This window comes from Scyliorhinus torazame, chromosome 15 (assembly GCF_047496885.1).
Source record: "Scyliorhinus torazame isolate Kashiwa2021f chromosome 15, sScyTor2.1, whole genome shotgun sequence".
Classification (NCBI taxonomy): Eukaryota; Metazoa; Chordata; class Chondrichthyes; order Carcharhiniformes; family Scyliorhinidae; genus Scyliorhinus; species Scyliorhinus torazame.
Genome location: NC_092721.1, coordinates 115,937,407 through 115,961,714, shown reverse-complemented (window position 1 = coordinate 115,961,714; position 24,308 = coordinate 115,937,407). Strand labels below are relative to the sequence as shown.

The 24,308-nt window shown below is 47.7% G+C and overlaps 1 protein-coding gene across 2 annotated transcripts in view; it reads left to right on the top strand.

The window, feature by feature from the left end:
• Window positions 1–24,308, top strand: part of chst10 (carbohydrate sulfotransferase 10) — a 98,153-nt gene that overhangs the window by 57,279 nt on the left and 16,566 nt on the right. The gene's annotated exons all lie outside the window — the stretch shown is intronic.

The following is a 24,308-nucleotide window of genomic DNA, read 5'->3' as shown; positions in this document are numbered from 1 at the left end:
GCCCTTTGGAGTACTTGAAGGTCTTGAAGATTTCTGCTGCACTTGCACCCGCTATGGTGAGCAGAAGCTTTATTTTCTCTGCATCCGCCACGCCATCTAGGCCAAACGCTACCGGGTAGATCTCAAATCTCTGTTTGAATGCACGCCAGCTGGCACTGAGATTGCCGTGGTACCTGAGCTGCTGAGGAACTGGAATCTCAAACATCTTGCCTGGGTGCTGTTGCTGGTTGTCACGGATATGTTGAGTTTAACTAAAGAGATTCAACAGGTACTCCTGGAGCCATGTTGTGTTATGCTTCTTCATGTAGCATATGCTGCTTCCTTGATGTATGCTCTGACAAAGGAAGGTTCAGACCTGGAGATGAGTTTAACACATTTATTGAACAGTTAACAATTCTCCTACTTGAGTTCGACTCTCCTGCTAATCTTGCTATAGTAACTCAATCTAACTAACCAGTCTGCTCTAAGCCATGCGGTGGGTGTGATGCTTCCGATCTGCCCCTGTGTCACCTGTGGAAAGAGAAAGGGCATGTGTGCCCTGCCCTTTTATATGGGTTGCCCCCTTGTGGTAGTGTCACCTCTAGGTGTCTTGACTGCCCATTAGTCGTGTCCTATCTTACTGACCTATTGGTTGAATGTCTGTGTGTCATGATGTCTCTGGTGCTCCCTCTAGTGTTTACTTAGTCTTAGTGTATTTGCATTAACCCCTTGTGTATATACAGTGATGCATATCACCACACCCTCAATACCTCCCAGTAGATCCGAAATATAAAGCAGCAGGTCAGCAGGCCGTCCGCACACAGTGAGATCCTGTGCTCAACCCCGCCCCCTGCACAATCCCTCTCCAGCTCCTCAACACCCTAAGCGCATTTGCCAATGGCCCGATTGCCAAGGCAAAAAACAATGGGGAGAGTGGACATCCCTGCCTTGTCCCACAGTGTACCCCGAAGTACCCCAAGCTCACCCAATTTGTCTGCATGCTACCGGTGCCCTATACAACAATGCTACCGGTGCCCTATACAACAATTGGACTTAGTCCACAAACCCCTGCCCAAAACCAAACCGTCCTAACACTTCCCACAAGTACTCCCATTCCACCCGATCAAAAGCCTTCTCTGCACCCATTGCCACTGCTACCTCAGGGTCCTGTCCCTCAGGGGGCATCATTATCATGTTTAGTAATCTCCCAACATTCGCCATCAGTTGCCTCCCCTTTGCAAACCTACTACAAATATATAAATCAAAATAGAAAGGCTAAGGTAAATATTGGTCCTTTAGAGGATGAGAAGGGAGATTTAATAATTGGAAATGAGGAAATGGCTGAGGAACTGAACAGGTTTCTTGGGTCGGTCTTCACAGCGGAAGACACAAAAAACATGCCAGTGACTGATAGAAATGAGGCTATGACAGGTGAGGACCTTGAGATGATTGTTATCACTAAGGAGGTAGTGATGGGCAAGCTAATGGGGCTAAAGGTAGACAAGTCTCCTGGCCCTGATGGAATGCACCCCAGAGTGCTAAAAGAGATGGCTAGGGAAATTGCACATGCACTGGTGATAATTTACCAAAATTCACTAGACTCTGGGGTGGTCCCGGCGGATTGGAAATTAGCAAACGTGTCACCACTGTTTAAAAAAGGAGGTAGGCAGAAAGCGGGTAATTATAGGCCAGTGAGCTTAACTTCGGTAGTAGCGAAGATGCTGGAATCTATCATCAAGGAGGAAATAGCGAGGCATCTGGATGGAAATTGTCCCATTGGGCAGACGCAGCATGGGTTCGTGCCTAACTAATTTAGTGGAATTTTTTGAGGACATTACCAGTGCGGTAGATAACGGGGAGCCAATGGATGTGGTATATCTGGATTTCCAGAAAGCCTTTGACAAGGTGCCACACAAAAGGTTGCTGCATAAGATAAAGATGCATGGCATTAAGGGGAAGGTAGTAGCATGGATAGAGGATTGGTTAATTAATAGAAAGCAAAGAGTGGGGATTAATGTGTGTTTCTCTGGTTGGCAATCAGTAGCTAGTGGTGTCCCTCAGGGATCAGTGTTGGGCCCACAATTGTTCACAATTTACAATAAGATGATTTGGAGTTGGGGACCAAGGGCAATGTGTCCCAAGTTTGCAGACGACACTAAGATGGGTGGTAAAGCAAAAAGTGCAGAGGATACTGGAAGTCTGCAGAGGGATTTGGATAGGTTAAGTGAATGGGCTAGGGTCTGGCAGATGGAATACAATGTTGACAAATGTGAGGTTATCCATTTTGGTAGGAATGTCAGCAAAAGCGATTATTATTTAAATGCTAAAATATTAAAACATGTTGCTGTGCAGAGAGACCTGGATGTGCTAGCGCATGAGTCGCAAATAGTTGGTTTACAGGTGCAACAGGTGATTAAGAAGGTGAATGGAATTTTGTCCTTCATTGCTAGAGGGATGGAGTTTAAGACGAGGGAGAATCTGCTGCAATTGTCTAAGGTGTTAGTGAGGCCACACCTGGGGTATTGTGTCCTTACCTGAGAAAGGACGTACTGGCGCTGGAGGGTGTGCAGAGGAGATTCACGAGGTTAATCCCAGATCTGAAGGGGTTGGATTCCGAGGAGAGGTTGAGTAGACTGGGACTGTACTCATTGGAATTTAGAAGGATGAGGGGGGATCTTATAGAAACATATAAAATTCTGAAGGGAATAGATAGGATAGATATGGGCAGGTTGTATCCACTGGTGGATGAAAGCAGAACTGGGGATCATAGCCTCAAAATAAGGGGAAGTAGATTTAGGACTGAGTTTAGAAAAAACTTCTTCACCCAAAGGGTTGTGAATCTATGGAATTCCTTGCCCAGTGAAGCAGTTGAAGCTCCTTCATTAAATGTTTTTAAGATAAAGATAGATAGTTTTTTGAAGAATAAAGGGATTAAGGGTTCTGGAGTTAGGGCTGGAAAGTTTGGAGCTGAGTCCATAAAAGATCAGCCATGATCTCATTGAATGGCGGAGCAGGCTCGAGGGGCCAGGTGGCCTACTCCTGCTCCTAGTTCTTATGTTCTTAAACCCTGTCTGATCTTCCCCTATCACCCCCGGCACCAAGTCCTCAATCGGAGGCCAGGATCTTTGCCAGCAACTTAGCGTCCACATTTAATAGCGATATCGGGCAATAGGGCCCACACTGCTCCGGATCTTTATCCTTCTTTAGTATTAGGGATATAGATGCCTGCGATAATGTAGGGGGTGTTCCCCCTTTTCCCTCGCCTCATTATATGCCCTCACCAGCTGGGGCCTTGGTGCCCCCAAAACTCATTACAAAGTTCAACAGGTAACCCATCCTAGCCCGGGGCCTTCCCTGCCTGCATCACCCCGATGCCCTCCATCATCTCTACCAGACCTATGGGGACTCCCCAGCCCCTCCACCAGGTCCTCCTCCAACTTAGGGAACTCCAACCCATCCAGGAACCGCCGCATAACCCCCCGACCGGGGGCTCCTATTCATAAAGTCTTCTGTAAAACTCCTCGTATACCCCATTCACCCCCACCGGGTGTTCCCCCTTTCCCCTCGCCTTATTATATGCCCTCACTAGCAGGGGCCCCAGGTTCCCCCCAAACTTCTTATAAAATTCAACAGGAAACCCAATCTTCCCCTCCCGTCCTTCACCCTACCAATCTCCCTTGCTGCCTCCTGCTTCCCGAGTTGCTGGGCCAGCATCCTACGTCCTTCACTCCGTACTCATACACTGCCCCTCTGGCCTTCCGTAACTGCCTTACTGCCTTCCCCGTGGACACCAATCTGAACTGCATCTGGAGCTTCTGCCTCTCTTTCAACAATCCTGCCACCGGGGCTTCCGAATACCTCCTGTCCACCCGCAGAATTGCGTCCACCAACCGTGTCATCTGTACTCGCTCCTCCATTTCCCTATGCCCCCAGATCGATATGAACTCCCCCTCCCCCATCCCCTATAACCTCTGCCTTGAGGACGTGCCTTGAGCGCCTCCTAGAACGTGACGGCCGAGACCTCACCCATATCGTTCAGTTCCATGTACCTTCGAATGTCGGTCCTCACCCGCTCACACACCTCCTCACCTGCTAACAACCCTATGTCCAGTATGGGCGGCACATGGCACAGTGGTTAGCACTGGGGCTCCGGCAATGAGAACCCGGGTTCGAATCCCAGCCCTGGGTCACTGTCCGTGTGGAGTTTGCACATTCTCCCCGTGTCTGCATAGGTTTCACCCCCACAACCCAAAGATGTGCAGGTTAGGTGAATTGGCCACGCTAAATTGCCCCTTAATTGGAAATAATTGGGTACTCTAAATTTAAAAAAACCCTATGTCCAGTCTCCACTGCGGCTGCTGCTCCCCCCCCCCAAACCCGGTCCACTTGCAAGTCCCCCCAGTGCGGAGCATAGTCTGAAACAACGGTCGGCGAGTGCCCCGAGTCGACGACCTCACCAGCAGCATCTTGCCCACCACAAAAGAATGAAGACCTGTGCACATGGGAGAAGTATGAGAACTCTTTTGTCCTCGGTCTCCCAAACCTCCACGGGACCACCTCCCCCAGGCGCTCCATGAACCCTTTCAGCTCCTTCGCTACTATAGACACCCTCCCCGACCTTGGGCTCAACCGGTCCAAACCTGCTCCCCAGCCATAATCAACCGTTGCAAATCCAGGTCCGGGATCTTCCCCAGCACTCGCCTCACAAACTCCACATTGTCCCAATTTGCGGCATCGACATTGAGCAAAACCACCGGCATCCCCTCCAGCTTCCATTCACCATCACAAACCTCCTTCCCGAATCTGCCACAATATTCCTCACCTCAAAGGTCACCCGTTTATTTACAATACCTCCACCTCCCACATCTTCTTGTCTAATCCCAAATGAAAGACTAGCTCTACCCACCCTTTCCTTAGCCTTGTCTAATCCCTGATCTTCAGTGTTCATTGCAAGAAGGCCACCTCCGCCTTCAAGCTCATGCGACCGTTTGACTGGCCCATTCAGCCCCCTCATGTTCCATGTGACCAACCTGGTCTGGGACACCCCACACCCCTCTCTTGCCGATCAACCATATCCCTTCTCGGGCCAGCCCCCGGCATGTGTCACGCGACCCTCCAGGTCCACCCTAGGATTCCCACCGTCACCACTCCTTTTCTTTCTGCGCCACATCAGCCACATCTTTGTCAGTAGCCCCCCCTCCCCCAAACAAAACAACAACCCAATTGTCCCCTGCTACACAAACTACCTGGCCACCCCTCACTGTGCTCCTGTTAGCTAGCCTGCCCAGCTAGCCTGGCAGCCCCCACCCAAGGCACCTGAACTCACACACCTCCATAACACAAACAACAATTCACCCAACTGAACCCGGCTCTCCTCTTCACCAGATCCGTGCCCTGGTATACCCGAAGCTCATTGCCTTCCCAGGTGAACCTCTAGTCTGTCTTGCCCACCTAATATTATAGAACTTACAGTGCTGAAGGAGGCCATTCGGCCCATCGAGTCTGCACCAGCTCTTGGAAAGAGCACCCTACCCAAGGTCAACACCTCCACCCTATCCCCATAACCCAGTAACTCCACCCAACACTAAGGGCAATTTTGGACACTGAGGGCAATTTATCATGGCCAATCCACCTAACCTGCACATCTTTGGACTGTGGGAGGAAACCGGAGCATCCGGAGGAAACCCACGCAGACACGGGGAGGACGTGCAGACACCACACAGACAGTGACCCAAGCCGGAATCGAACCTGGGACCCTGGAGATGTGAAGCAATTGTGCTATCCACAATGCTACCGTGCTGCCGCCTTTGCTTGTCATCAAGTTCGCGGATGCTCCTGTGTCAAGTTTGAATGTAATTGGGGAGTTGTTCACTTGCACTGTGGCACTCCATTCACTTGTGGATTCAATGGATGCACGTATTGAGGCTGTGTGGTCAGCTCGTGCGGTTCCTCTGTGGCATTTATGATTCCAACGCCGTATGTGTTCTCCCAGGAGTGGAACTCTTCGTGGTCAGAAAAGTTTTCTTCGGGTGTCTGAGTGTCCATTGCATCTACTGTGCGAACCTTGAAATTTCCATTTCTTTGCATTGGAGAGTAATATTTGGCTGTGGACTGACACTGGGAGGCAAAATGATTAATCTTGGAGCACTTTAAACATCTTTTCCCTCGTGCAGGACATTTCCCTTTTAAATGGGCGGTGCCACAGCGGTAGCACGTCATGACGTCCGTGACGTCACGCGTCGGCAGCGATCGCGCGTGCGCAACTCACTCTTCTGGCTGGGGTCAGTACTTTACATACCGAGATCTTGCGTGATCGCGTTTCTCCTGACTGCGCGCATGCGCAGACATACTGTAATGGGCGCCAGCGGCCAGAAAAGAAGGCCTGTGAGGAGAGACCACCATTTTGACATCTTCCACCTCGTGGAGTACTTTCTCCATGTTTCTTTTCTCAAGAAACTCCAGGTAATGCTGTTTTTTCTGTTCTTGCTGTAAGCATTTTGCTGTGGTAGTTTTTAAAGTTAAATCATTTTGCTGCATTAATGATTTCCTTAAATTTTCATCTGAGAGACCACAGATTAATTGATCCCTGATGATGGAGTCTGTTGCATCAGCATAGTTACAACCTTGTGCTAGCAATCGGAGATCTATTAGAGATAGTCTCCCCGTTTGTTTGGAATCTGTTGCGCAGGTTAAATCGTTCCATGATTTCATTTGACTGTGATTTACAGTGTTCATCAAATTTTGCCATTATCACTTGAAAGCTAGTTTCATCTTCATTGTCACCATACGTAAAAGAGTTATAAATGTCTATAGCTTGCCGGCCTGCCGTTAAGAGTAATATCCCAATCTTTCTCTCGTCGGTGGCTGCATTTAAGTCAGTAGCTGCCATGTATATCTGAAGCTGTTGTTTATACATTTTCCAGTTGCTATTTAAATTACCGGTAGTTTTCAGCAACTCTGGAAGTGGCGTGTGGTCCGTCGCTTCGGTAGGTGGTTTGGAATCAAAATGCTGCGAAGTCTTCCACAGTCGAGCGGCCGGCCCGTTACTTTTGCTGCTTGTTTTGGTTCTTCCCGGTCTCTAACCTAATCTATCTAGTACTGTCCGTTTAAAGTCAATCTGGTACTATGTTTTGTTACCTGTAAGGCAGGTAATCTTGCTACTTAACTCGGTTACAGTAGAGGCTTTGGAAGAAGGCTCGAAGTCATCCAGAAGTTTTACAGAAGGTTTATTGAGCAACACAACTTAAATAACTGCGTGAGTTCTTACTTTAAGAACTGTACTAGTAGAAAGGTTACAACTTTTCTATACACTACAACTAGGCCTGACCACACTAGCAGCCCTGAGCTAAATCTCTGCCTCTGTTCTCCTCACAGTCTAATCCACCCAACCGGCCAGAGGGCTGCTGCTTCCCCTTTTATACATGCCAGTGCTGCCCCCTAGTGGTCTTTCCATTACCCATCAGCCCCTTCTGTACATACCCATGTAAAGATCACTACAGTGTCCATTCTAATGGAATGGAGGAAACTAAAAAGAGTTGAAGACAGCCATTATCTCAAGCTGTGAAGAAGCTATCAGCTACAAGAACAGAAAGCACCAAGACTGGTTTGACATCAATGACCACACCATCCAAGACCTCATTGAGAAGAAGAAGAAAGTTCTCCGCGCCTGCCAAAATGGCATAACCGGCAAGTCAAAGAGGAGAGCTCATCAATTAGCCACGGTGGAGGTGCAAAGAAGAACTAGGGAAATCAAGAACCAATGGTGGACTGAGAAAGCTTAGAAGCTGCAACTCCTCGCTGACAAGCATGACACCCGGAGCTCCTTCAGTGGCCCTAAACCAATGAGGAATAAGGACGGAACTCTCTTGAGAGGCAGAGAAAACATTGGCCTTCGATGGAGACAACACTTCAAACCACTCCTAAACCGTCATATAACCATAGATGACGATGTGTTTGAGGAAATCTCCAACTCCCCATCAAAGATGATCTTGGACTCCCACCAAACCTGGACACAGTTGAAGCCATCATTAAACATATGAAGAATGGAAAAGCAGCAGGAGTGGACAGGATTCCAGGGGAGATTTTCAAACTTGGAGGACTGGATAGCAGGCTGAAAATTCAAAGAAAAATACAAAAGCCTAAACATCAGTATTAGCCTGTTTCTTTAGATTCATGGTTTGCTTAAATTGCAGTCAATAGGACTGTGGTATTATAGGTATTACGGTACCTGAGAGGCTAAAGCACCATTGGTAGAACCTATATGCTTGCTATTGGCTAGAGTGTATAATAGCTCAGCCCTGATAGGCGGGGTATAAGAACCCGTGCCGCCCCAGCAGCCCTCATTCTGTACCTGAGCTGCTGGGGGAAACATTTAGCTTATTAAAGCCTTCAGTTGGACAACAACCTCGCTTTAGTGGTCATTGATCGTGCATCAATTTAATAAGCTAGATTTTTAAGAAGAAAGAATGGAGCTCCGAATCAAGCCGGAGTGCTGCAACTTAGCCCCCACGTGGCGAACTCAGCGGCAATCTTTAAGCACTGGCTGGCGTGCTTTAAAGGGTATCTCGAGACGGCCGAAAACACACCCACGGGAGAGCAGAAACTGCACGTCCTGCACTCAAGGGTGAGCCCGGAGATTTACACCCTCATCGAGGAAGCGTAAGACTTCGATGCAGCAATTGAGCTGCTAAAAGGAAACACTATATTCGCCCGGTAAACCAGGTCTACGCCCGGCACCTGCTTGCAACAAGGCGACAAACTCCTGGGAAGAAGCTGCGGCTGCCCGCAAGTTTCGGCGAGCGAACACACGGAACTCTTAGTCCGGTACGCTTTCGTGGCAGGTATGCTTTCGTCACAAATACGCCAGCGCCTGTTAGAGAAGGACATCCTGGGCCTCAGGGAGGCACGGGCCCTTGAAGGCTCCCTGGACGTGGCCTCCAGGAACGCCCGCGCCTACGTTCCCGACCGCGCGGAAGCCCCCTGGGCAGCGTGGAACCCCGCAGCGGCCGACCCCTAGACTTCCCCCGTTCCCCCACAGCCCTGCACTGCAAGGCGGCCTGGCAACCCCGAGGGGCCCCGCTGCTACTTTTGCGGGCAGGCCAAGAACCCCCGCCAGCGCTGCCCGGCCCGCGCATCCACCTGCAAGGGATGCGGCAAAAAGGGCCATTTTGTGGGGTATGTCAGGCCCGAGCGGTGGCCGCGGTCTCCAGCGGCGAATGCGGACCACCACCACAAACTTCTCCACAGGCCCCGTGCGGCCAGCGGTCGCCGCCACCTCCATATCCCAGGGCCACGTGCGGACCCTGGGCGCCGCCATCTTGTTCCACGGACGCCACGCTTGAGGGATGGGCGCTGCCATTTTGTGCACCCCCGGCCATGTGCGACCATTGGGAGACGCCATCTTGGATGAACCCCCAGGACCCCAGCTCGGCCGACCACACACTGCCTGAACAGAATTCCCAACTACTGCGATTGGCCTCGATGACTCTGGATCAGTCTCGACCTCGAACACACTCAACCGCTACGACGACCGTTTTCATCAACGGGCACGAGACGTCCTGCCCAATTGACTCTGGGAGCACGGAGAGCTTCATACACCCCGACACGGTAAGACGCTGTTCCCTCCTCATCCACCCTGTTAATCAAAAAATCTCACTGGCCTCCAGTTCCCACTCAGTGGAGATAAAGGGGTTTTGTGTAGCAAACCTCACAGTCCAGGGAAGGGAGTTCAAAAATTTCCGTCTCTACGTCCTTCCCCACCTCTGCGCGACTACTCTCCTGGGTTTGAACTTCCAGTGTAACCTTCAAAGTCTGACCTTCCAATTCGGCGGCCCTATACCCCCCCCCCCTTACTGTCTGCGGCCTCGCGACCCTTAAGGTCGACCCGCCTTCCCTGTTTGCGAACCTTACCCCGGATTGCAAACCCGTCGTTACCAGGAGCAGACGCTACAGTGCCCAGGACCGGATCTTTATTAGGTCAGAGGTCCAAAGGCTACTGAGGGAAGGGGTCATTGAAGCCAGTAACAGCCCCTGGAGAGCTCAAGTAGTGGTGGTAAAGACCGGGGAGAAGCATAGGATGGTCATCGACTACAATCAGACCATCAACAGGTTTACGCAGCTGGACGCGTACCCTCTCCCCGCATATCCGATCTGGTAAACAGGATCGCGCATTATAAGGTCTTCTCCACGGTGGATCTCAAGTCCGCCTACCACCAGCTCCCCATCCGCACTAGTGACTGCAAATACACTGCCTTCAAGGCAGATGGCTCTATCACTTCTTAAGGGTTCCCTTTGGTGTCACCAACGGGGTCTCGGTCTTCCAGCGCGAGATGGACCGAATGGTTGACCGGTACGGTTTACGGGCAACATTCCCGTATCTCAATAATGTCACCATCTGCGGCCACGACCAGCAGGACCACGACACCAACCTCCGAAAATTTCTCCAGACTGCTAAAATCCTTAACATAACATACAATAAGGATAAATGCGTGTTTAGCACCAACCGCCAGCCATTCTCAGCTACGTAGTGCGAAATGGAGTTATAGGCCCCGACCCTGAACGCATGCGCCCCCTTATGGAGTTCCCCCTCCCTCACTGCTCTAAGGCCCTGAAACGCTGCCTAGGGGTTTTTAGCTACTACGCCCAGTGGGTCCCCAATGTAGCTCTGGCGGCCACCCTCAACCAAGCGGGCAGACCCGTGGCCTTCTTCTCCCGTACTCTCCATGCTTCCGAAATCCGCCACTCCTCAGTCGAAAAGGAGGCCCAGGCCATAGGAGAAGCTGTGCGACATTGGAGGCATTACCTAGCCGGCAGGAGATTCACTCTCCTCACTGACCAACGGACGGTTGCTTTCATGTTCGATAATGCACAGCGGGGCAAGATAAAAAACGACAAGATCTTGCGGTGGAGGATCGAACTCTCCACCTACAAGTACGAGATCTTGTATCGTCCCGCGAAGCTAAACGAGCCTCCTGACGCCTTGTCCCGCGTCACATGTGCCACCGCACAAGTGGACCGCCTCCGAGCCCTCCACGAGGACCTCTGCCACCCGGGGATCACTCGTCAAGACCTGCAACCTGCCCCACTCGACATCGAGGAGGTCAGGACTGCCACCATGGACTGCCAAATCTGCGCGGAGTGCAAACCGCACTTCTACCGGCCAGGGAGAGCGCACCTGATAAAGGCTTCCCGTCCCTTTGAACGCCTCAGCATGGACTTCAAAGGCCCCCCTCCCCTCCACCGACCGCAACACATACTTCCTGAACGTGATTGACGAGTACTCCCGGTTCCCATTCGCCATCCCCTGCCCCGACATGACCGCCACCACCGTCATCAGGGCCCTCCACAGCATCTTTGCACTGTTCGGGTTCCCCGCTTACATACATAGTGATAGGGGGTCCTCCTTTATGAGCGACGAATTGCGTCAATTCTTGCTCAGCAAGGGCATCGCCTCGAGCAGGACGACCAGTTACAACCCCTGGGGTAACGGTCAGGTAGAGAGGGAGAACGGAACAGTCTGGAAGACCGTCCTATTGGCCCTACGGTCCGGGAACCCCCCAGTCTCCTGCTGGCAAGAAGTCCTCCCGGATTCCCTCCACTCCATCCGGTCACTACTTTGTACAACCACCAATCAGACACCTCACGAACGTCTCCTTGTCTTCCCCAGGAAGTCCTCTTCTGGGACCTCGCTCCCGACCTGGCTGGCAGCATCCGCCATCCTGCTCCGAAAACACATGCGGGCGCACAAGTCGGACCCGTTGGTCGAGAGGGTCCATCTGCGCCATGCTAACCCCCAGTATACCTACATGGCGTACCCCGACGGCCAACAAGATACGGTCTCCCTACGGGACCTGGCGCCCGCCGGAACTCCACGCACATTCCAGCCACCGGTCCCACCCTCCCCTCCACCGCAGCACCTTACAGGAGGATCGGTCCTTCCGCCCCCCCCCCCCCCCCCCCCACCCACCGACACCCCCCGCAGGCGCTCCCTTCCCAGGTCAGCCATTTTTCCCACCAGCGCCGTCTCGGGGTGACGAACCTGCCATGGAGATCAAAACCACGCTCCCGGAGTCACAGACGCCCGAGCCTCCACCGGAGTCACCACCGAGGCTCCGACAATCACAGAGGACGACCAGGGCCCCCGATCGACTGATTGCTTCATTTTAACTGTCATCTGTAAATATAAACCACCAAATGTACATAGCTACCAGACTTGTAAATAGTTACTAAACACTGTACAGAAGTATTACGGTACCTCCATAACTAATTATACCATGTTATGTTTGGTAGTTTCTGGCCACCACCCCCACCGGACTTTTTTTTAACAGGGGGTGAATGTGGTATTATAGGTATTACGGTACCTGACAGGCTAAAGCACCATTGGTAGAACCTGTATGCTTGCTATAGGCTAGAGTGTATAATAGCTCCGCCCTGATAGGCGGGCATAAGAACCCGGGCCGCCCCAGCAGCCCTCATTCTGTATCTGAGCCCCTAGGGAAACATCTAGCTTATTAAAGCCTTCAGTTGGACTACAACCTCGTTTTAGTGGTCATTGATCATGCATCAAGGACAAAAGCAAATTACTGCAGATGCTGAAAACCAAACTGGACTATTTGCAACCTGGGTCGCACATTCAACATGGGCTTCCGACCACATATTTGTGCATTCACTAAGACTGCCAATTTCCATCTCCTTAACAATGGCCAACTTCATCTCATCTGCTGAAACCCTCACCCATGCCTTTGTAATCTCTAGACTTGATTATTCCAATGCATCCACATTCTATCTCTGTAAGCTTGAATCATCAAAACCTCTGTTGCCATGACCTAATTTGTACCAAGCCTTGTTCACCTATCACCCCAGTGTTCTCTGACCAACATTGGCTCTCTCTTAATCTGTGTCTTTATTCTAAAATTGTCTTCCTTGTTTTCAATTTCCCCCATGGCTGCACCCCTCCCTATTCTCTGTAATCTGCTTAGCCCCACAACTCTCTAAAATATCTGCGCTCATCGAATTCTGGTCTCTTGAGCATCCCTGATTTGAATCATTCCACCATTGGTGCCTGTACCTTCAGATGACAAGGCCCTAAGCTCTGGAATTTCCTACCTTACACCTCCCTCCTTTCAGAGACTCTTTCAAACCTACCTCTTTGACCAAGCTTTTGGGAATTTGCTGTAGCATCTTCTTTGTGTACCTCGGTCTCATATTTTGTTTGATAATGTTCCTGCGAAGTGTCTTGGGGCATTTTATTATTTTAATGGTGCTGAGGGCAGCACAGTGGCGCAGTGGTTTAGCCCTGCTGCCTCATGGCGCCGAGGTCCCAGGTTCAATCCCGGCTCTGGGTCACTGACCGTGTGAAGTTTGCACATTCTCCCCGTGTTTGCGTGGGTTTCACCCCCACAACCCAAAGATGTGCAAGGTAGATGGATTGAACACTCAAAATTGTCCCTTAATTGGAAAAAATGAATTGGGTACTCTAAATTTATTTTTAAAAAAGAAAAAGAAAAAAAGTGGAAAATATTTGACAGCTTTATTGGGACAATTATCCAATCAGTGCACCAATTTATGTCTGATTTTAAATTAAAAGTTGGAACTAACACTGATGATTCTCATTGTAATTGTTTACTAATGTGTGGCATGGTTAAAACAAATTACACTAAATTTTGGGATTTGATCCATTTCCCACTCATGGAACTGACAAATTTAACTTCAAATGTTTTAGTTTGTAACATCAGGTGAGACCAATTTTGGGATTTGCATTGTATCCCACAGCTCCTTGTTCTCTTTGCCCGTGATCAAGTGACCTCCCCATATAAAACGATGGCAAGCATTTTTCTGAATATTATTACACTGAAAGGAAAATGGAAAGACGTGTGTTCTGTACGTTGTTATATGTTCACAAGTAATTGCTTGTGGGAGGAATATCTTAAAACCTTCCATGGAATGTGTGCTTGACAGTAAAATAAAAGAGATAGTAGGTAGCTAAACTTCCTCACCACCAATTTATGAGTATTGAAATGCCCTGAGAGCCAATTCTTTTGTCTGCTCACCCTCATTATTATGTGGATTGGGGAAAAGAACTATAACCAAAGTAGAGATCGCAAGCATATAAACCAAATAAAATGTTTAATTTTATTAAGCAAGCAGATAGATTGTAGGATGACATCTGCAGAATATTTGCAAAGCATCATTTGCAAAGCATACATGACTACAATACATTTAGCAAACTCATTTGAAAAACCTAACCTTTGTGTTTAGGGATTGATGAAAAGAGATTAATGAGACATTTGTACATTGCAAATGTTTGGCAGTTTAATCGCTCTTTTCAAAGAAGTAGGAATATGTTTAATACAGCCTTTGTAGAAAAGCCAACATGAATATATTGGTTACATTATAAAATGCATTTATCTAGTTATTCATTACCCACTTTTGATGTTGATATTTACTCTTGTATAGTTAAAATATTTGAAAGAGAGCTAAAGAACAACTGTTTTAAACTGAGCATACCAGTAGCTAGTTATTCCCGTTGTTGGATTTCGTGGATTATCAGTAAAATGTAATTGCTGATTTTGATACAACAATAAATCTTAAACTAAATTTTATTTTGTAATTCAGAATACTTTTTAATGCTTCTGTAATATTCTCATTCCTCATTTCCTATGATAGTCTAAAAATAATCTAAGTAAGGATATTATGATGGAAATTTGAATGGCTACTGTTTGGCTATTATTTGAAAGCAGTAACTCAACAAGTATTGTGGAACTCCATTTTCTCTAATTGGTAACTGTAAACTTTCTTAAGGTACCGTGCCTTCCTTCCCTTCCTGTGCTGCAGCATGAACATTTCTGAATTATCACCCTTGCTTTCATCACTCGCCGGCTTCATCTGACCCTGCATTAACGATATCTTCCAGCCTGTACACACCTTCCACTACTTAACATTGAACATCTCCCCACCACTCCTTTCATCTAACACAGAGAACCACTCATTTAGCTCATACACTGCTACTCTCTAGAATTCGCTACCTCCTTCACATCACCTTGTTGTCACTCATAATGTTTTCAAAAACACACAACCCTTATACTAAGCCAAAAATCTATCCTCTGTAACCTCGCCATGTCAGAAAACTTGGAAAAAAAGCCAAAAGTACAATTTTGGGCTTGTAAACAGAGTATAGCTACAGTCAGAAAGAGCAGTTGCTGCTGCCCTTTCCTAAAAGGCAATTTTGCAGAACTCCGTACACTCAGGGAAAGCAGCAACCACCATCGGCCAACTCATGAAACCTATACGGCAGGGCTTCCCAAACCGTTCCACCCGCAGAACCCTTTTGACTTCCCAAGAGTACTGAAGGAATCCCTGAGAAACATCCTACCTTTCTTGAAGAATTCAACTCCAAAATAGTGATCATTGTTTTGCAGTAGGTACAAACATACAAAAACAAACTTAAAATATGTCTTTATGTATACATTGGGTTCTGTTTTTCATCAAATAATTCTAAGTCTTACCTTTGTGTCATTTTTAATGGGAGCATCCACTTACATACATTCCTTCACCCACACCAACTTTCACCCTCGCTTACCCATCCTCAGTCACAGTCTCACCCACACCCTCACTCACGTGAACCCACTCTCATCCACAGTTTCACCCACCCGCCTCACCCCGGGCCCTTCCTCTTCTCATCCCATCCCTGGCCTTGGCTCTTCTTGGTACAGCCTCCACCCCACCCTACGCCCCGTCTCGTCTGCCCCCACGCCGGCTGGACCGACCATGGAACCCAATTTGGGAACCTCTGATATATGAAATAACAACAAGTTGACTTAGGACCAAGCTGCTGGTTTATGAGGCCTATGTTCCCAGCATCTTGTATGACTGAAAAATGGATGATTCACAGCCATTCACAGAAAGGAAGCTCCACAGCTTTTATTTCCACTTTTTGAGGCACATTCTTGGTCAAAACCATAAATGTGGCCATTCTCACAAAGGCAAAGTTTCAAGTATGTTTTCATTCATCAAACAGAGGTGACTTCACTGGCTCTGGGTGTTTGCAGAAAGATCACACACCAAGGATTTTCTGTATGTCGAGGTAGGATGCCCACAGCTCTGCTTCAAGGACACAAGTGTGACTAAAAGGCACTCGCACCTGGGAGGCACGCTGTTGACAGAGGGAAATGGGAACATCACTGTGGGCCGATATGCATCACCATGATAATCAGTAGCTACTGCATCTTGGAAGCAAGTGCCAACACCAAAAACAACACCTGATAACCATTTCATATGTGACACTTATGGGAGAACCTACTTATCACAGTTTGATCTCTTCAATCATGAAAGTGGAGAATTGATCTCTTCAATCATAAGCAAAAGTGCACCATATGAAGCTGCCCTATACCTAAAGTATTTGATTTGCTTCATTTCTGTCATCTTATGCAGTTGGAAGGATGCTGAACACGACAAGTGGACATTGAGCCAAACTAGATCCAAGAACGCACTGCTTATTTTTCCAGAAAGAAAAAACCAAGACTGTTAGAAATTTAAAGAGATTTTTATTACAAGTTAAGATAGACCTAGGGATATTAAACCTTATGACATTAAGCAGGGAGCCCTAGCAGAACTGGAGTCATGGGAACAAGGGGGAAATCTTTCCACTGGTTGGAGTCATACTTAGCACAAAGGAAGATGGTTGTAATTGTTGGGGGGTCAATCAGCTCAATCCCGGGACATCACTGCAGTTCCTTGGGGTAGTGTCCTAGGCCTAATGATCTTTCAGCTGTTTCATCAATGACCTTCCCTCCATCATAAGATCAGAAGTGGGAATGTTTGAGAATGAATTCACAATGTTCAGCACTATTCGTGACTCCTCAGATATTTAAGCAGTCCATATCTATATGCAGCAAAAACTGGACAATATTTAGGCTTGGTTTGATGTGACAAAATAATATTCATGCCACACAACTGTAAGGCAATCACCTCCAACAAGAGTGAAGATAACCACCTGTCTCTGACATTGAAGGGCATTATCATCACTGAATCCCCAACTATCAACATCCTGGGGGTTCCCATTGACCAGGAACTAAACTGGACCAAGCAGATGAATACTGTGGCTGCAAACGTAGGTCAGAGGCTGGGAATTTTGTGGAGGGTAACTCGGCTCCTGATTCCCAAAGCCCATCCAACATTTACAAGGCACAAATCAGGAGTATGATGGAATACTCTCCACTTACTTAGATGAGTGCAACTCATAAAGCACTCAAGAAGCTTGATACCACCCAGGAAAAATAAGCCCACTTGATTGGCACCCCAACCACCACCAGGAATATTCACTCCTTCCACCACTAATGCACAGTTAGGGCAATGTGCACAGAGTGAATATCGATCATGAAGATACATTGTAGCAACTCACCAATGCTCCTTCGACAGAACCTTCTCAACTTGTGACCTCTACCACCTAGAAGGACAAAGGCAGTAAGTGGACAGGAACACTGCTTCCTGCAGGTTCCCCTCCAAGCCATACATCATCCTGATTTGGAACTATGTTGCCATTCCTTCACTGTCACTGGTCAAACATCACTGTTGTCTAACATCATTTTAGGTGTACCTACACCACATAGACAGCAGTGGTTCAAGAAGGCTCCTCACCACCACCTTGTTAAGGGCATTTAGGATGGTGAGTAAATGCTGGCCTAGCCAGCAATCCCCGGAGCATTATGAAACAGCATTATAAAGAAACTTGTACATCGACAAGGTGGGTTACATAAGGTCAGATGGCCAAAGAGGTAGGTCTAGAGGCACATTTTGAAGAAGGAAAGAGACACAGAGGCTTAAGGCCTAGGCAGCTGAAGGCACGGTGACCAGATGATAGAGTACTTTAAGCCAGGGATGTTCAAAAATTCAGAATTAGATGAGCACATTATTTTGAAGGGTTGAAAGGCTTGCAGTAGTTACAGGGATAGGAAAGGATGAGGCTATGGAATGAATTTAGAACAAGTTTGAAAATTTTGAATTGAGGCATTAATACCGGAGCCAATATAAGTAATCAAACACAAAGGGTGATGGGCGAACAGGATTACGGGTCAATAAGGATGTGGGCTGGAAGGTTTTAGATCACTTGAAGCTTTTAGAGGATAGAAAATAGAAGGCTGTCCAGCTTTGCATAGGCAAGTCTAGAGTAACAATGACTTGGATGAAGGCTTTAGCAGCAGTTGAACTGAGGTAGAGCTGGAGTTGGGTGATGTCATGGAGGTGAAAATAGTTGGCTTTTTTGTGGCACAGATATATGGTCTAGAACTGAGAAACAAGCTGGGATCTCGTGTTGATGTCAATCGGTTCCAGAGCTACTGACTTGTAAATTATGTTTACAAAAAACAAAACAGGAAATAGGTAAATATTACTGTAAACTGTGTCCTATTCAATTGGAAAAAGTATGAACACAGTCGGTCATTTAGCTCTTCAAACGTGTTCCGCATCTCAATGCGATCATGTACAATCTGTGACCCAACTCCATGTAGCTGCATTTTCTTTATATTCTTTAATACTTTTGGTGAACAAAAATATATTAATCTCTGATTAAAAATTAACAACTGAATTATCAATTGCAGACCGCAGAAAAGCTTTCCAAACTTCTTTGTGTGTTGAAGTGGTTCCTAATTTCATTCCTGGAAGGCCTGGGTGCAATCTAATGGCTGCGTCGCGCCCGACCCGGGGCCCGACACGTCCGTAAACCTCGCGAGAGCTCTCTCGCGAGATTTACCTGGCTTGCCACGCCTTGCGAGATCTAACAGAATCTCAACAGACGTCACGATCTGGAGTGGACGGACCTAAATTTGCATATTTAAGTGTGCAGCTAGGATGCCCTGCCCTTTTGAGGTGGGACGGAGAGAGCTTAAGGACCACCCAAGAGGAAGTTGGGAACTTCCTCTAGATATAAAGATCAACCTCCCACAAACCTTTTCTGATCATTTTCTGGATCTGTTCATAATATTTTAATCGCCTATCGACCTGGATCACTGCAAGGTTCTTTGGATCTTTACTGTTTCTAGCTTTTCACTATTTATAATCAGTTATAGGTCCAAAGTGGATGAATTCACATTTTCCTGCATTGAAATCCATTAGTCACAGTTTTGCCTAATCACATAATCAATCTATCAGTATCTTATTTTGTGCTTTGATCCACATTGCCTACAATGCCATTTATCTTTGTTTCATCAACAAACCTGGATACGTGGCTTTCTATCCCATCATCACCATAGTAAATAGTTGAGACCCTAGCACAGATCCTCTTTGTCATTACTAGTCATATATGCCAATTAAAGTACCTGTTCATTATCCCTACTCTCTGCTTTTTGTTACTCAACCAATTTCCTCACTAGGTCAATTATTACCTTTAATGATCGTCAGCTTTAATTTAAAAAAATATATTTTTATTCTCCTGTTTCACATTTTCTTAAAAACTTACACCCACCAACAAACAATAAGCGGTAACAAATACAATGCCAATCCCCTTATCAACAACAACAATCCCATCCTCCCACCAACCCTCAAACAACAGCCCACATGTCAACATAAACATCAGATAAAAAACAAAAAGGAATCAGGAATCGGCCATAGTCACCATTAACATATATAGTCCACCCACCCAACCCCCCCTCCCCCTGCTAATATTCGAGGCCGTCCAATCCCCGAAAGTGTACAATGCATGATGCCCATGAATTGTAGCACTACCCCACTGCCCTCCCAGAATCCTCCCCTCCACTTCCTCTCGACAACACCTCACCCAGTATCGGTCCCCTCCCCCAACATTTCACACCACCTAGGCCCATCGAAACCTGTTCTACCAGGCTCTGATGGCCGCAGCCCCTCCCCCCACCAATTGCCAGCTTTAGTTAACAATCTCTTATGAGGAACTTTATCAAATGCCTTCAAGAAATCCATATAAGTAGCATCCATAGACATTTCGATCTTCATTACTTTGGTTACCTCTTCAAAACATTCAATCAAGTTAGTCTGAAGAAAAATGATTTGCAGGGCTATGGGGAATGGGCAGAGAGAGCTACTGGTTGAGTAGCTCTCACAGAGAGCTGCCAAGATAGAACAGGCCAAAAGGCTTCCTTCTGTGCTGTAACCATTCTATGATTCTAGTCAGACATGGCCTAGCATTTACAAATCCATGCTGGCTTTCTGATCAGTTGAATATTTCCAATTTGTTCAGTTACTTTACCTTTTGATAATAGACTCTAGTAATTTTCCATCAGCAGATGTTAGGCTACCTGGTCTTTAATTCACTGGTCTCCCTCTCTCTCTTTTCTTAAATAGCAGGATGACATGCCTAATTTTCTAATTATGAGGAGCAGTTCATACATTAAGAGAACTTTGGAAGATTACAGTTGAGATACCTGTACCATTCTCACCTATGTCCTTTAAAACCCTGCTAATGGAAACCATCTGATCTTGTGGATTTATCATTCTTTAGTGGCATTGTTTTCTTCGTTATGTTAGATTGCTTGAACCTGTCTCCATGATTCAATATTAGTTTCCTTGAGGTGTCTGACAAGGTAAACTCTTCCTCTTCTATAAATACTGAGGCAATGCAATTATTCAACATGTCTGCCATTTTCCTTATTTTCATTGACAATATTACAGTTATCAGTTTTTAATGACCCATATTGCTCCTGGATACTCTTCTGTATTTTTTTTGTATTGATTTTGATATCCCTTGCAAGTTTGTTTTCTTTTTTTTGGAAAATATTTTATTAAGGCATGTATAATTTTAACAATTTTCAAGAGAAAAAACAACAGATGAAACAACACCCACCCAATCAACAACCAAACCAAGCCAACGTGGCTTACATACACAGTTCCCCAGTCCCCCTCTCCCACTAACTATTTCCCACCTCAACCAGCCCCCCACGCCTCCCTCTTTCCCTTTACCCCCCACTCCCCCCCCCCCCCCGATATATCTGCTGACAGCTTCATTTTCCCCAAAGAAGTCGATAAACGGCTGCCACCTCAGGCGAACCCGAGCATCGATCCTCTCAGGGCGAACTTGATCTTCTCAAGTCTGAGAAACCCGGCCATGTCACTGACCCATACCCCGATTTTGGGGGTTCCGAGTCCCTCCACGCCGATAAAATCCGCCTCCGGGCTCCGTCGAGGGCAGCACGGTAGCACAAGTGGATAGCACTGTGGCTTCACAGCGTCAGGGTCCCAGGTTCGATTCCCTGCTGGGTCACTGTCTGTGCGGAGTCTGCACGTTCTCCCCGTGTCTGCGTGGGTTTCCTCCGGGTGCTCCGGTTTCCTTCCACAGTCCAAAGACGTGCAGGTTAGGTGGATTGGCCGTGATAAATTGCCCTTAGTGACCAAAAAAGGTTAGGAGGGGTTATTGGGTTAAGGGGATAGGGTGGAAGTGAGGGCTTAAGTGGGTCGGTGCAGACTCGATGGGCCGAATGGCCTCCTTCTGCACTGTATGTTCTATGTCTACCAGGGAGGCAAAGGCCAAAACATCAGCCTCTCTCGCCCCCTGGGCTCCGTGTCTTCCGACACACCAAAAATCACCGCCTCTGGCTCAGAACCACCTGTGCCTTCAATACCGTTGACATGACATCGCCAAATCCCTGCCAAAATCTCCTAAGCCTCGGACATGCCCAAAACATATGGATATGATTTATGGGGCTTCCCGCACACCGCCCACACCTATCCTCCACCCTTTCAAAGAACCTGCTCATACGGGCCACAGTCATATGCGCCCTATGGACCAGCATGAATTGTATCAGGCTATGCCTGGCACACAACGAGGACACGTTGATTCTACTCAGGGCATCCTCCCACAACCCCACCTCTAACTCCTTATCCAATTCTTCCTCCCATTTTCGTTTCACTTCCCCTATCGGGGCTCCCTCCCATTTATAAATTTCCGAGACCTTCACCTCCCCCACTCCCGTTTTTGAAACACCCTTGTCCTGTATCCCCTGAATGGTAGGTGCGGAAAGGTTGAGACCTGCCTCCGTGCAAAGTCACTCACCTGCAGATAGCGGAACCCATTCCCTCGGGCAGCTCAAACCCCTCCTCCAAGCACGGGAAGCCATGTAATCAGCCTGGCCACTCCCAGTGATCATCTCTCATTTTACCCAGTGTGCCCAGTTTACTCTAGTTGGTCTTACTTAGGTGTGGAACCTTAGCAGTTTCTGTTTCTTCCTATCATGCACTACTTTGGACTCATATTGTAATCCCTATTAGATAGTTGTTTATCCACTGTTAGAAAGTTAACTAAATCTGATTTGTTTCCAAATCTAATATGGCATGCCCCTTGTTAGTTCTAAGACATATTGTTACCTAGGATATACATGACAGGCAGATGACAGCATGACAAGGTACTGACCGTACCCAATCAGCCCCAGCTTACAAAATTAAAAACATGGGGCGGGATTCTCCGACCCCCTGCCGGGACGGAGAATCGCCGGGGGAGGGTGGCTGCCGAATTCTCTGGCACCAGAGATTCATCGGGGGCGGGAATCGCGCCGCGCCAGTCGGCGGGCCCCTCCCGGCGATTCTCCGGCCCACAATAGGCCGAAGTCCCGCTGCTGTAATGCCGCTCCCGCCGACGTGAATTAAACCACCTCCCTTACCAGCGGGACCAGGCAGCGCGAGCGGGCTCCGAGGTCCTGGGGGAGGGGGGGGCATCTGGCCCCGAGGGGTGCCCCCACGGTGGCCTGGCCTGCGATCGGGGCCCACCGATCCGTGGCCGGGCCTATGCCGTGCAGGCACTCTTTCCCCTCCGCGTCGGCCATAGCCTCCGCCTGCGCATGCACGGGGATGACGTCAGCTGACGCTCCCGCGCATGCGCGGACTTCCGGCGGCCGGCGGAGTCCCTTAGGCCCCGACTGGCGTGGCACCAAAGGCCTTCCACGGCAGCCGGCGGGACGGCAACCACTCCGGCGCGGGCCTCGCCCCTAAAGGTGAGGGCTTGGCAGTTAACTGTTCCCTGCTACATTCCCCATGGCAACGCCTCTACCAATCAAGTCAATTTGCCAACCAATCGGCACACTCTTCTCATGCAGCATAAATTGTTGTTCCCTTTTCTGTTGGTTTATCTTGCATAGCTGTTCTGATGAGTGCAAGAGGAAAAGCTTTGATTGCATGTATCTTTCTTCAGCAATACATAACCTGAGTCTGACTAGCAGCCAGTGTTGATTGGAAATTGTGGCTTTTTTTGTTCTGCAGTATGCACATGATTGCTTTTCAAAATCATTTGCAGAATAGCTGGGACACATTTCAAAATGTTGTTAAAATAAAGTTTATTTGATTTTGTAAATATAAATTTTCTCATTGGAAACTTCAGACTCTGTCCCTGAATTGCAGTATTTCTATTTGTGTTATTTTCATTCTGATTTGAATACACGCTGGATAGTGAATTTAAGGAGATTCTCAACTGAATTGCTATTAATTTCACTTTTAAAAAAACTCCAAGCTAGAGACAATCTCATCGTTTGAATTTAATTAGTTTTTTGTAAGATTTGTTTGTCGCAATGCCATGTAAAATAATATTTTTGGCACAGTAGTAGTGTCTCGTTTTGCTCACGGTGAGTTAGAGGGTCTGCTTTTTTATAACAATCGGGATCTTCTCAATATGATGGGGGAACTATGTTAGGGAGGGTTTTGTAGGAAGTAGGCACAGCATCTCTCGGAAGTGTGAAATATAACAAGACTTTTAATTGAGCACTAATCTGTGCCCACAGTGAGCCGGCGAAAATGGCCTTTCTTATGTGGCTCTCTTCTGCCTTTTGAGATGTATGTGCTTAGCAAAAATGCCGACCTCTTTCCCCTATGCGTGCAAGCCCCTCTTCCCCGTCACCCCCAGCTCAGATGAAAATCCATGATATTCCTCTCTGATGAGTTAGAACTCTGCCTTTGGTCCCTCCTTCCTCCATCCTTCACTTTCTCTGCTTTTGCTCTCCACTGCATCCTTCTCTTCCCTTCACCTCTCATGTCCCTCCCCTCGATATATACTCCTGTACTCCACTGACATCTCTTCTGCTCTCCATTCTGTTTCCGTTCCCCTCCCTCTCCTCTCAGATTCTCTTCCCCCTTCTCTTATCTTCTCCTCCCCTTCAGCCCCACCATGCACAGTTGTTCTTTCTCCAAGTTGGAAGAAAGATACTGCTGAGCATAACTTCAGCACCAAGAATATTTTTGTCCCTGGTTGAAAGGAAGACGTAAACCTTTCCCCAATGAGGGTAATGTTAAGGTCCAAGTGAGGGAAGGTAGGCTTCACTCAAGTTCCGAAAATAAAAATCTGGGGCATCCTTCCCTGTATATTTAGTTTTTATTTCCCTCTATGC